Here is a 12,977-nt window from a genome sequence, read left to right on the forward strand (position 1 = left end):
GTCTATAAGTCCATAGACCAAAGATATCAATCACATTCAATTGCAAATATCAATGCAATAAAGTAAAGTATGTGATTTTGGGAGACTCAAGTCAATCGGACTCGAGTTGTGCAATCCCGCATCAATATTAATTTATACCTTTGTCTTCTCGGTCCGACGAAGTCGAAGTCTCGAAATCAAATCTGTCCATATCCAATCTGAAATGACAATATCGGATAGACTATGTCAATATACAACTCAATTCACTGCCTGTTCTGATTAATACGCAATTCAAGACATAATCTGATCAATATCGAATTAAAATACAATCTAATCCATATCGACGATATCACGATATAATCGAAGTCACTACTGATTCTGATCAATATCAACCCACTGATGTTTCGACGGTATAACAATACAATCTCAATAACGCCAGCAATATCAACATCCCGGATATAATATCACGACTCATAATTGATATCGTAACAATCATGATCTCAACTATAACAGATCATAATATCAAATATGTGCAATCTCAGTCTTATCAGTTCTGAACATCATAACAATTACATAAACAGTCTGTTCTTCGATCTGACTTCAACTATATACTGATCAGTATATTCAGAACACATAATATCAGTCAAATCACAATTTCTCCAATATCATAATTTCACACCATGTCTAAACGTATAAAACTCATGTCCAGTTGTAGCCTACGTCGATAGGATCTCAGAACCGTGCTCAGATTAAAAGTCTGATGGTTGGATTTTGCACAATCGCAAATCTACGATTCAAAGAAATACAAATTCTCCCAGCGTTTCCCTTCGGTTTTCTTTTTTCTTTTTTTGTTTCTGAAGGAATTGAAGCTTCTTTATATATATATATATATATATATATATATATATATATATATATATATATATATATATACCTTCATATTGGATTAGTCCAAGTTGGAATAAACCTTTAACAAAAGAAGGATTAAATACCTCTATTCTTGCTATTTTAAGAGATGCCAGATTCACTAACTTTGAAGACTCCTTGTTAAGTTCCGTTGAATCTAGTCTATGTACGGGACCAATTTCTTTTGATTGCTATCCAAATTTTTCAGTCTCCTTAAATGATAAAAATATTCTAAAATCTTTAGTTCTACAAGTTAAAACTCATAATTATAATATGCTTCAAGGTTCAATTCCCGTAGCCTTAATTTTTAAAGTACATTATAAAGCCATGATTTCTGCTTTTGCGACAAAAGTAAAATTTCACAGTAAAAAGGGAGAAACTCTTTTATTACAAACAGATTTAAGAAAATCTAATACAGTAATTCCTAAACCGATTTAATGGAAAGATATAACACTTCCAGAAGAATGGATTTTAGAAGTTATTGTCAAAACAGAATTTATAGAACAAGAAGAACCCAACACCCAATTAAAAGAAATAACTCAATATTTAAATGGAAGAGTTAAACTTTCTTTTGATAGAACAAGTAGTCATAACAGTAGATCTGATGATTCTTCAACTTCAGATACTATAGATTTAGGAAGAATATCACAAATAAACTCTCCTTATAAAACCCAACCTAGATATTCTACTTAAGATATACCCAATTCTGTAATAAGAAATGTAGATTATTCCTCAGAAATACCTAGACCTATATATACCAAAAATAGGATAAGAAGACAATTGAATATTCCAGAACAACAATTTGAATCAGAACAAGATCCAACTAGTCCAACTTTTTCCTCAATAACAGAAAATATAATTAATGAACTAAATGTTATAGAAAAATAATTCCAAATAGATAAAAACTTTCTACATAAAGATTTTTATGATATACATAATAAAGAGAAAAGATTATGGTTTTTTGAAAATTTTATGAATACCAGAAAAGATATTCAAGAAAAATTCTATGAATTTATAAATAAATATAAAATTCACATTTTATTATTCGATTGGTTTGAAATATACTCCTCTCAAAATTCTTTAAAATACTCATTTTCAAACTATGTTAATCATATTACAATGAGAAATAAATCACCAGAATGGGAAACCATTACTGATTCTAGAAAAATTCAATCTAATCATCCTCCTTTACAAGGAATTAAAATACTGGTACAAAATCAACAAATTGAAGCAATTCCTAAAAAAAAATCCAGGAGATAATGAAAAAATTAATATAAGAAACATCATAATAAAAAATAATTTCACAAATACAAATTTAAATACCATAGGAAAACAACTAGATCGGATAGAAAAACAAATACAAAAACAACCAACAACTAAAATAGAAACCTCGAATAGTAAACTCAAAAACCCAATTTTTAAACCATACCAAATAACTGAAAATAGTGTTAAAAATATCAAAGAGAATAATTTTGAATTTATAAAAATAATACAAGATAAATTAAGTAAAATGGATACAACAGCCAGTAGCTCAAATCAACCCATAGATCAAACTGCTCTTGAAACAACAAACTCTAATCTTAGAATAAATACCTTAAATCATGATTCAGATATTAGTGAAGCTTTAGAACAATTCCAAAATCCTACAAATAAAATCAATAAAATGGATTGGAATCAATCTTCACAAAAATTACAAATTATTCATGCTCCAGATTTAGGAATAATAAAACCCATAACACAATCTCGTTTTAATGCTTCTTCCGTTTATGATTGGAACATAGATGGAATGACTGAATATAATATTCTTAGTATTCTACAACAAATGACTATGGCAGCAAATGCCTATAAAACTCAAACAAATACACAAGATAGAACCATAGCCGAACTCCTTATAGCTGGTTTTTCTGGCCAAATTAAGGGTTGATGGGGGGACTATTATCTTACTAATCAACAACAAGAAGATATTTTAAATTCTATAAAAACTGATGAAGACGGGATACCAATTTTAGATCAAGATGAAAATCCCCAACAAGATGTTGTAGCTACTTTAATCCTAACAATCTCTTTACATTTTATAGGTGATCATTCACATTTAAAAGATAAAAATGTTTAATTATTATCAAATCTTAAATGTAAAAAATTAAGTGATTTTCAATGGTATAAAAATACTTTTCTAACCAGAGTCATGCTTAGGGAAGACTCTAATCAACCATTTTGGAAAGAAAAATTCCTAGCAGGATTACCAACTCTTTTAGGAGAAAATGTTAGAAATAAAATTAGGGAATCATGTGGAAAACAAATAATTCCTTATAATGAATTTACTTATGGTCAATTAATTAGTCTAACTCAACAAGAAGGTTTAAAAATATGTCAAGATCTAAAATTACAAAAACATTTAAAATGGGAAATGAAAAGAACGAAACAAGAATTAGGAACTTTCTGTCAACAATTCGATATAAATCCTAATAAACCTTCTCCTTCTAAATGCCTAGGAAACTGTAGTGAATCTAATGAAAAACCATATAGAAAAAATTTTTACAATAAAAAAAATTTTAAATCAAAAGAAGAATTTTATAAGAAACCTTATAAGAAATTTAAAAATTTCAAACAATATCCTAAAAAATCATTTAAAAATATTGAATGTTATAAATGTCATAAAAAAGGACATACTGCTAATTATTGTAGATTGAATAAACAGTTAAATGAATTAGAATTAAATGAAGAAATATTAAATAAAATTTCTAATCTTTTAATTGATTCTTCTGAGTCAGAAGTAGAAAATTTTTCTTCTAAAGATGAAAATGAATCTTTACAAATAGATGAATTAATTACATCTAGTAATGAATCTGAAAAACAAATTAACATGCTTTCAAAAGATCAGCAATTCCTTCTTGATATTATAAAAGATATAAATGATCCCAATATTCAAAAAGAATATCTTGATAAAATTTTAAAATCTCTCAAAGAAAATAAAGAAGAAAAAACAGAAATAAAATATACTACTTTACCAAATACTTCTAAAAATACTTACGACCTAACCAATATTTTAGAAAAAAATAAAGAGATAACAATCCAAGATTTACAAAAAGATATAAAAGAAATAAAAATAGAACTAAAAGAATTAAAAGAAAAACAAAAACATGATTCTGAAATAATCAAATGAATATTAGATAATATTAATATTGAAAATTTCGAAGAATATGAAGATAATGAAATTTAAAACATTTAAAACCTTGAAAAAATTCCAGAAGACTTTCTTTTTGTATTAAGAGAAATAACCTCAAGAAAATACATACTAAAAATAAATCTGGTATTTTCAGAAAATTTTAAAATTTATACAATAGCACTTTTTGATACTGGTGGTGATTTAAATTGTATAAAATCAGGGATAGTACCTAAAAATTTTCAAGAAAAAACTAATGAAAAACTTTCGGCTGCTAACAATTCTAAATTAAATGTTAGTTCAAAAACAGAAGCATCAATATTAAACAATGGAGTTTTTATTAAAACTACATTTATTTTAGTTAATGACATACATCATACTATAATTCTAGGAACACCCTCTATAGAATTAATTACTCCATATAAAGTAAATAATAATTCCATCTCTTTTAAATTAATTATAAAAAATTAGATTTTGAATTCTTAGAAAAACCTCGTACAAAAAATCTCAATTTAATAAAAACATATTCTATATATGAAAATAGTATTAATGCACTAATTCATGGGAAAAATTTTCAAAATAATATTTCTCTAAAAAGAATAAAAACTTACGGGGATTATGAAAGAATTCTAACAAATTTATTTGATCAATGCAGGAAAATGGCGTCATCAAGAAATGTTAATTATTCCCAACAGAAATCCCCCACAGAATTAATTTCTTTTGGAGATATCAATCTCTCTGTTTATCCTCAAAACTCACAAAAATGTTTCAGGAATTTAAAACCTTTTCATCTAGAAAAATCCCAAAAAACTTTATTAAATTCAATATGGAACGTCCAACCAAACGATTCCAATCAAAAAGTCATAGTCTTAAACGCCTTGGCCTATTATTTCAATCAAATAAATCTTTCTTCCCAATCAGCACATGAAGCTGATTCAGAAACCATATTATATTACGTTGTTTATCAAGAGAAGGTGACAGGAGTCTACAACCATTGGACCCGAGTGGTTGAAGTTATTAAAAATGAACAAAATTCTTTTTATAAAAGTTTTAAAACCCTTCCTGAAGCTCTAAAATCAGCCAATCGTTGTATTGGTCCAAATTACTTTATTGATTATCCAATCCGAAAAGATATAAATACCCAAAAGAGTTATGGTAAACAAATAGCCAATGAAAATAATTTTCCAAAAAAGAGTTTTTATGAAATTCCTAAAAAAGTTTTAAAAACTGATTTTCAATTTTGTAATCATTGCGAGACGATGGTAAAAAATTTTAAAAGACTAAATGATTCGAAATCATTAATGTCTGATAAAATAAAGGAATTGATGGAAAAATTACAAACAACAGAAGCAACCCTTAAGGCAAACCTTATAAACTTGGACCTTCTTAAAAAGATTCAAGATTTTGAAATAGACAAACTCAGTCTATTAGACAGACCTAGTCTATTTAATTCTGGGCAAAAACTGAGCCCAACAAGATTTTTCTTTAAACCACTTACAGAATTAAGCATATTACATACCCAAATAAATGACATTATTTTCTCAAAAGCCAAAGAAAATTTCTACAAAAAATTCCAAATGATCCAAGAAATTATTTTCTTAAAACCTGATGGCATAAAAATTACTCCTTTAAAATTAATAAATGAATATGCCAAACATAAAATTGATTGTGAAAAAGAAACTTTAGACATACAATTGTTCTTGTCAACTTCAATTCTAAATCCTTTCTACCCAAATACACTTTTCATCATTTAGAGATTTTTTCTTTCAGTTTAATAATAAGGAAGAAAGAATAAGTATAAATTCCTTATTAGATTTAGGATTAGTTTCCGAAATAATCATTACAGATAAAGATAACATAGACAGTCTCAACAGTGTTGTCCTGAAAAGTGCAATCCAATATATCTTTGATATCGACAATAATGAAGTAAAATTAAAAATAAGATCAACATGTCCAGAATGGATTAGAACAGATTTAGAACCAGCCGTTCACAGAATTTGGGTCAACCCTTTTTTAAATGGCAAAGACAAGAAGCAGAACCCAAAGTCCATCATCCAACCATTTGCAGTGCTACAATCCAAAAACAACTAAAACATCAGAGATTACAGACATTAGCCTTCAAGTATAAATTCATCGAAAAGAGAAACTGTAATGCCCGGAAATTTCATCCTAGTAATCTATAATTATTGATATATAATTTGATACGATTATGAAAGGATTAACCGGGACACGAAATAAGATTAAATATGAAGGGTGCAATCTTTGGACAGAACCAGTGGCGCCCGAGCGGTAAGAAATGACCACCCGAGCGCCAAAGTTCCATGGAAGCACGTCTTGGACAGAAGATGTGGCTCTCGGGCGGTAGTTTGTGACCGCCCGAGCGCCAAAGTGCATTAGAAAAATGCTTGGACAGAAAGTACCGCGCTCGAGCGGTATTTTCTTACCGCCCGAGCGCCGACTGGAAAACATGAAAACAAGCCACGTTTCTTTAACCGAGCAACTTGATGTATATATTTATATATATATACATGCAACTTCGAATTTCCTCAGAGGAACGAGCAAAAATCGAGAAAAGGGTTTCTGGAAAAGAGATAAAAATCCTTACGTCTTTTCTGAGAAATCCGTCCGTCCAAATTGTAATCTGACTTCAGTACTGTAATCCTATCGACGTAGGCTACAACTTGACGTAAGTTTACTACGTTTTGACATGTTTTGGAATTATGATATTTTCAGAATTGAATAGGATTCATATATGATGTTCTTGATATGTTAGACATCGTAGAATCGAAGTCAGACTGAGAAACGGACTGATTATGGAATTGTTATGAATTTTTAGGGTATATTGATTTATACCAGACAGATTTGAATCGTGATTTAATTACAGATTGTAATGGATATGAGTTGTGATTGGTAATTGATGTCTGTTGATTTGGTATTGACGGGGATACTGAGATTGTACCGTTATGCCGTTGATTTTGAAATTAAATCCAGATTAATCAGATTGTTAGTAATTTGAAAGATATATTGATATGAGATTATTGGTATTGCCATTGTCAGATTGAGGGATTGACAGAGTTTGGATTCCAGACCGAAACTGCAACGAAAGGTATAAGTCAATGTGTATTGGGACATCGACTCAAGTAGGATGTACTTGAATTTCCCTAAATCACATACTTATTATTTGTTTATCATTGTGTTTAATGATTTCATTTAAATGCTTGTTCTATGGATTTATAGGAGCATGCATTAGACGAGTAATCTTGTGACAGAAGTACCTGATAGTGGCAGGTAACCACGGGTAAATTGCACGATGTCACAAGATATGGTGATAGACCATAGTCTATGACGGATGCGTCTGGACACCGGACGTTTGGTTATATCGACTTGGATAGAACTGGAGTCTTTTCTATTACTGTTTGTCGATATAGGAATGTCACATCTGGACACCGGGATCCCTAGGCTAGGAATGAGTCTAGTCTGAATCGTGGAGTCACGAGTATTGTCGACAGATTGATATTGTTTACATTTCTGATTTTGATATGTATTACTGTTATCTGTTTCATGCTTTGTATTGAACATATGACAGCATGTTCTTTGATTTATATTGGGATTTATTCTCACCGGAGTTATCCGGCTGTTGTCTTGTTTGTATGTGTACATGACAACAGGTGGGACAGGTTCAGGGTCCAGGAGATGAGAAGAGATCGTGATTAGAGTGGAGGCTCCGGACTCGGATTAGATATAGGGTCGAACACTTGATATTAGATGTTTAAACCTTGGTGGTATAGATGTTTGTTGTACAGTGTTGAGGATCGAAGTTGAGTTTAGAGGGGGGGGGTTGAATAAACTCTACTCGTTTTTCGTTCTGATGAAGTACTAGAATCCTGTTAAGAATAGTAGTTGATCTTGTGCGTGTACTTTCATCTGATTACAATGAAAATGTGCGGAAACAATCTGATGAAGTAGTAGAAAAACAGTAAAACAGTAGGCAGCAGTTGTTTATGGAAGTTCGAAGATAAACTCTTCTACGTCTCCCCTTCTTCTGTTTCCAGAAGGTATAACTAAAAGACTTTGGATATTACAGTACAACTCTTGTACACACTCACTTCAGAAGGACTTACACTTCAGCCTACTGAAACTCTTAGTTTCTCAACTCACAAATGTGCGTAACACAAGGTTCTGAAAAGACTCTTTTCAGATTACAAACTCTTCTTGATGAAGTATAGATAGTGTAGTGATAGTGAAGAGTGTGATGATCAGTAGCACAAGATGATCTTCAAATGATCAGATAATTGCTATGAAGCGTGTGCTACTTTTCTTTTTGTTGAACTTTAAGAGTGATTTCGATGTAAAAGCTTTGATCCTTGAAAATCTGTTTTCGTAACCTGCTTTTGAGTAAGGTTTGTTACCCTTATATAAGAGCAACTGAGTTCAACGTCCATAAATCAGAATAGTCTTCAGATAGTCTGATAGAGTCGGCTATATTGCCAAAAGAAGTTCCTGCAACAAGACTGTAGAACAATCAGTTCTGTTTTATACCAAAATGGGTAAGGTGCATTAAATGTTTCAGTATAGCAATTAATGCCGCAATTAATACTAGTACTTGGAACCCTTAACGGTAACATTAAAGAAGTAACGTTAGGCAACGTCTTCTACTGGTTTTGTATAACTATCTCTTCTACTGATTTAGTTTTACTAGAACGGCAGCTACTGATAAATTAGACGTTTGATTTGGTCTGCTGGTCTGCTGGTTTTAGTTATCATCGCCACAATACAATTCATGTCTAACATACAGGACTTGTACTTTTATTTTATACTGAGTTGTATATTAATTTGATTTAACTACGTTCCATATTTTAAAAAAAAAATTTAGACCCTGTTTTATAATTGATTAATTAGTCACAATGATGATTATGATTATGATTAGCGTCCGGGTCCCCACAGAAACGAAGACTACAGATTGTATTTTATGAACCAGATTTACAAAATCTACATATTGAGCTCATCACCATGCGTTGATCATTTTCTAGATTTTTATACAGATGCTCCCAAAACTTTTTATTTTTATACTATAATGTACAACAGATTCTTGGAAGAATTAGAAGACCAAAAGATAGAAGAAATCTTCTACTCCTCAGAAGAAGATATTATCCTTGAAGATTTACTCGATGAAGAAGGAATGCACAATTTAGACACATGATTTTATTGAATTGTAAATTTTGTATTTTAATTGTAGAATTTGTACTAAATATATATATATATATATATATATATATATATATATATATATATATATATATGTATACATATATATATATATACATGAAAAATGGCATCAAAATGATGCAGGCATGACAAATGGCATCAAAATGATGCAAGCATGACAAGGACAAATACCTACTCAAGATTCCAAAAATACCCTTGAAGATGTCTATAAAAAGAAGACAAGGCCTCCAAAGAAATGCAAGTTTTTTTATACCAAGTTTTGATTCCCACTTTCTCTTTCTTTCTTCTCTCTTCTCTTTCTTACTTTTTCTACTTTCTCCACTCACATTCAAGGTGTTCTTACCCTTCAAACTTTATGTTCTTAAAGAATTTGTCAATCCTTTGAAGATTCATATTGAAGTTCTTATTTTGATTCCAAGGTGTGTTTTATTTATGTGTTAAATACTTGTATATATATATTATATTATATGGACGGTTAAACCGCCTAAATATATATAAATACTTATATATATATTATATATATATATATATATATATATATATATATATATCTATCTTTGAAGATTTTGTGGTGTTCTTTGCAAAAGTATGCTCTACATACAATCTTTTAAAGATCGTATGCAATCAGAAACTGGAGGAACCTCAAATCTTTAAAGATCTTTAAATTCCTGCATTTAAATTCTTGTATTTAAATTCATGTCTTTAAATTCCGCATTTATATATATATATATATAATTATACATAATATATGACCGGTTAAACCGCCTACTTTATTTATTGTTGTTGCATTTTCTTTTTATTAATTGCTCATTATTATTATTGTTTATGAATATTTCTATTGGTGTCTAATTATCCCCGTAAGTATCACTGGGTAGTCTTTGGTATATATATATATATATATATATATATATATATATATATATATATATATATATATATATATATATATATATATATATATATATATATATATACACACACACACACACACGTTGCATGGCTAGGGGCAAGTGGCCACTTTCTCAAGCTGCACGTCCCGTTATCATCGCCACAATACAATTCATATATATATACACACACGTTATCATCGCCACAATACAATTCATGTCTAACAATTTCCCCCTTTGTGGTGATGCCAAAACCTAATCAGTAGAAAGTTGTTAAATAAAACAGATAATCATATAAACTGAATGATAATTGTCAATAAGGATTTAAAAGTATCAATTGATTCCAATATCCCTGAAAATAATTTCTTCAGACGGAGGCTCTTGATCTCTTCTGTCAGAAGGTTCAGCCTCATCTTCTTCTTGATTTCCTCCTTGATCTCCTCTATCTGCCCTATTCTCCTTGATTTCCTCCTTGATTTCCTATATCTGCCCTATCTTCCCCTTTTTTGGCATCAGCGGCAACCACATGAGCAAAGAGGTCATTCAATCGGCCTGAGATATTGTGAATGCCATCGGTTAGCATTTCCAGATACGGGGTCTGAGAAGAAATGCGATTATCCAGTGTAGCGATAGATTGATTTTGAGAATCAATCTTGGCATCCAAAAGTTCCACAGAAGTAGATAGAGATCGAAAGTGATCATCATGCTCAGTGAGTCGAGTGAGAATATTATTTTGATCACTGATGAGGGTGGCGTAAGATCTCGATATAGCTTGTCTGAAAATGGAAGTTTCAGCATACATCTTGTCTGTGGTCTCCTTAGTGAGATAGAGATGTTTACCCATTGTTTCTCGGAAGGATTTAGCACCAGTGAATTCCGCAAGGTCTTCACAAGACATACGCTTCACTAACTCAGAGATGTTGTTGAGATCGTTTTGCAGACATAGAATTTGATGTTCGAGATTGAATGCATCGAATTCCGGGGAGGGAGTGCGTGCAACCATGCGTTGTTTGATTTCAGAGACATTCAACGCAGTAGAAATGGGAGCAGCATCCAACAAAGCAGTAGTAGGAGCAGGGTCTGCTGTGCTTTCTGCTGGAGTTGCAGAAAAAGGAGGAGCAACAGCAACCAGAGGAGTAAATTCTGCAGTAGAAACGGCCAAGACAGAGGCCAACACTTCTTCCGTTGGTACAGAAACATCCTGTGAGACTGAGGGACCTTCAGTAGAAGGAGCAAGCTGCTGATTCAGAAGAGCTGTCATCTCGACTTGATGAGCAGCAGAGAATACCTCTAAATTCGGTAGCAAAGAGGGAGCATCTGAATCTGCCAATTGTTGCCCTGGAGTAGGAAAGTCAGAAGGTGGCAACGAAGTAGCCGGTGCTGCTTCTTGAGTGGTTGAGACTGAAGGTATAATAGATTCAATGACTTCTTCAACCGAAGCCAATTCATGCACGGACAGCAGTGATGATGTCGGGATGTGTCGAGTCGGAGATGCAGGAGTACTGAGAGCAGAAGCCTTTGGGGAGGCTGTAGTCCTTTCCTCAACTGACTGTTGAAATACTGGAATAAGACCGACATGATAAACAGTGGGCTCTCCAAAGCCTTGTTCTTGAGCAAGAAGTTGCTCATTCATCTGCTTCAATTTGTCAGAGAGAATCATGATAACATTTTGATCCTGAACAGCGTTAGGAACAGCAGGATCAAAATTGGATTGAAGAATTTGCAGAACTGATTCTAACTTCTGACATTTCAGCTGAGCGAAGACAAAATCCCTTCTTTGCAAGGCCTCGATGATATTTTTTGTTTTGGCCAGCTGAAAAACCTTCCTTTCTGCATTCATCATTTTGGCAAAATTTCCTTTTGTCTTGAAGTAACTCAAGGAATGGAATAGTCTCACATGATGCCATTCATCAAAAAAATTCATGTCATCATTAGCAGAGGTCTCAATCTCTGCGAGATGAAGATCAACGCCAGTAGCCACAGTGGTTTTGTGACTAATAACAGGTGGTTCTTCCACCATTTTTCCCTTGCCTTTGTCAGAAGATGACACAGGCACGATTGGTCGGAAAACAGAAGACCCGCTTGCTGGTTCCCGAAAAACAATTCCAGATGTTGGCTTAAAAACTGGAGCAGAAGGAGGTGCTGAAACGAATGTAGTAGTAAGTGCAGTTGAAGAAGCAGTGGTCCTAGCAGAAGGGACCGCTTCTGGAAAGACCTGTCGAATAGGTACTTTCTCAATCTCAGACAGTGCTGCTGTCTTCTTAATCTTAAGAATTGTGCGAGATTTCTTCTTAGCTGGGGTTGGCACTGCTGTTTGAACACCAGCAGCAGACTCTTCTGGTGCTGTGTCATCTGAATCCAACGAAATGATCAATCGTTTCTTTGATATTTTCTTCTGAGGTTTTGGAGCCTTAGAAGCAGTGTCCCCAATTTCCTTCTTCATCGCCACAAATTCTGCCACTGTTGGCTTAGGCCTTAAAGCCAACACATTCGCTGCATCAATCATGGTGATGGGAGTCGCATCTAGATCACTGGTGGATGCAAAGCCAGCATCCTTGAGCAAAACGCTAATTTGAACCGCGAAACCAGAACTTCGCCTGACAACCATGTCCTTCATGATTCTGAAAATAAAATGACTCCAATCCACCTTAATCCCCTTGGTGATGGCAGTCATAACTTGAACCTTTTCCTTAGTCAACTTGTCGAATGTTCCAGCCTTGATCAAAATAGCTTTGGCCACAATATCGGCCAGAATCTGATACTCAATTTTTAGCAATTTCTTGTGACAGGAAGGAGACAGTTCTTCTCAAGAGGCT

Source organism: Primulina eburnea, chromosome 13 (assembly GCF_022965805.1).
Source record: "Primulina eburnea isolate SZY01 chromosome 13, ASM2296580v1, whole genome shotgun sequence".
NCBI lineage: Eukaryota > Viridiplantae > Streptophyta > Magnoliopsida > Lamiales > Gesneriaceae > Primulina > Primulina eburnea.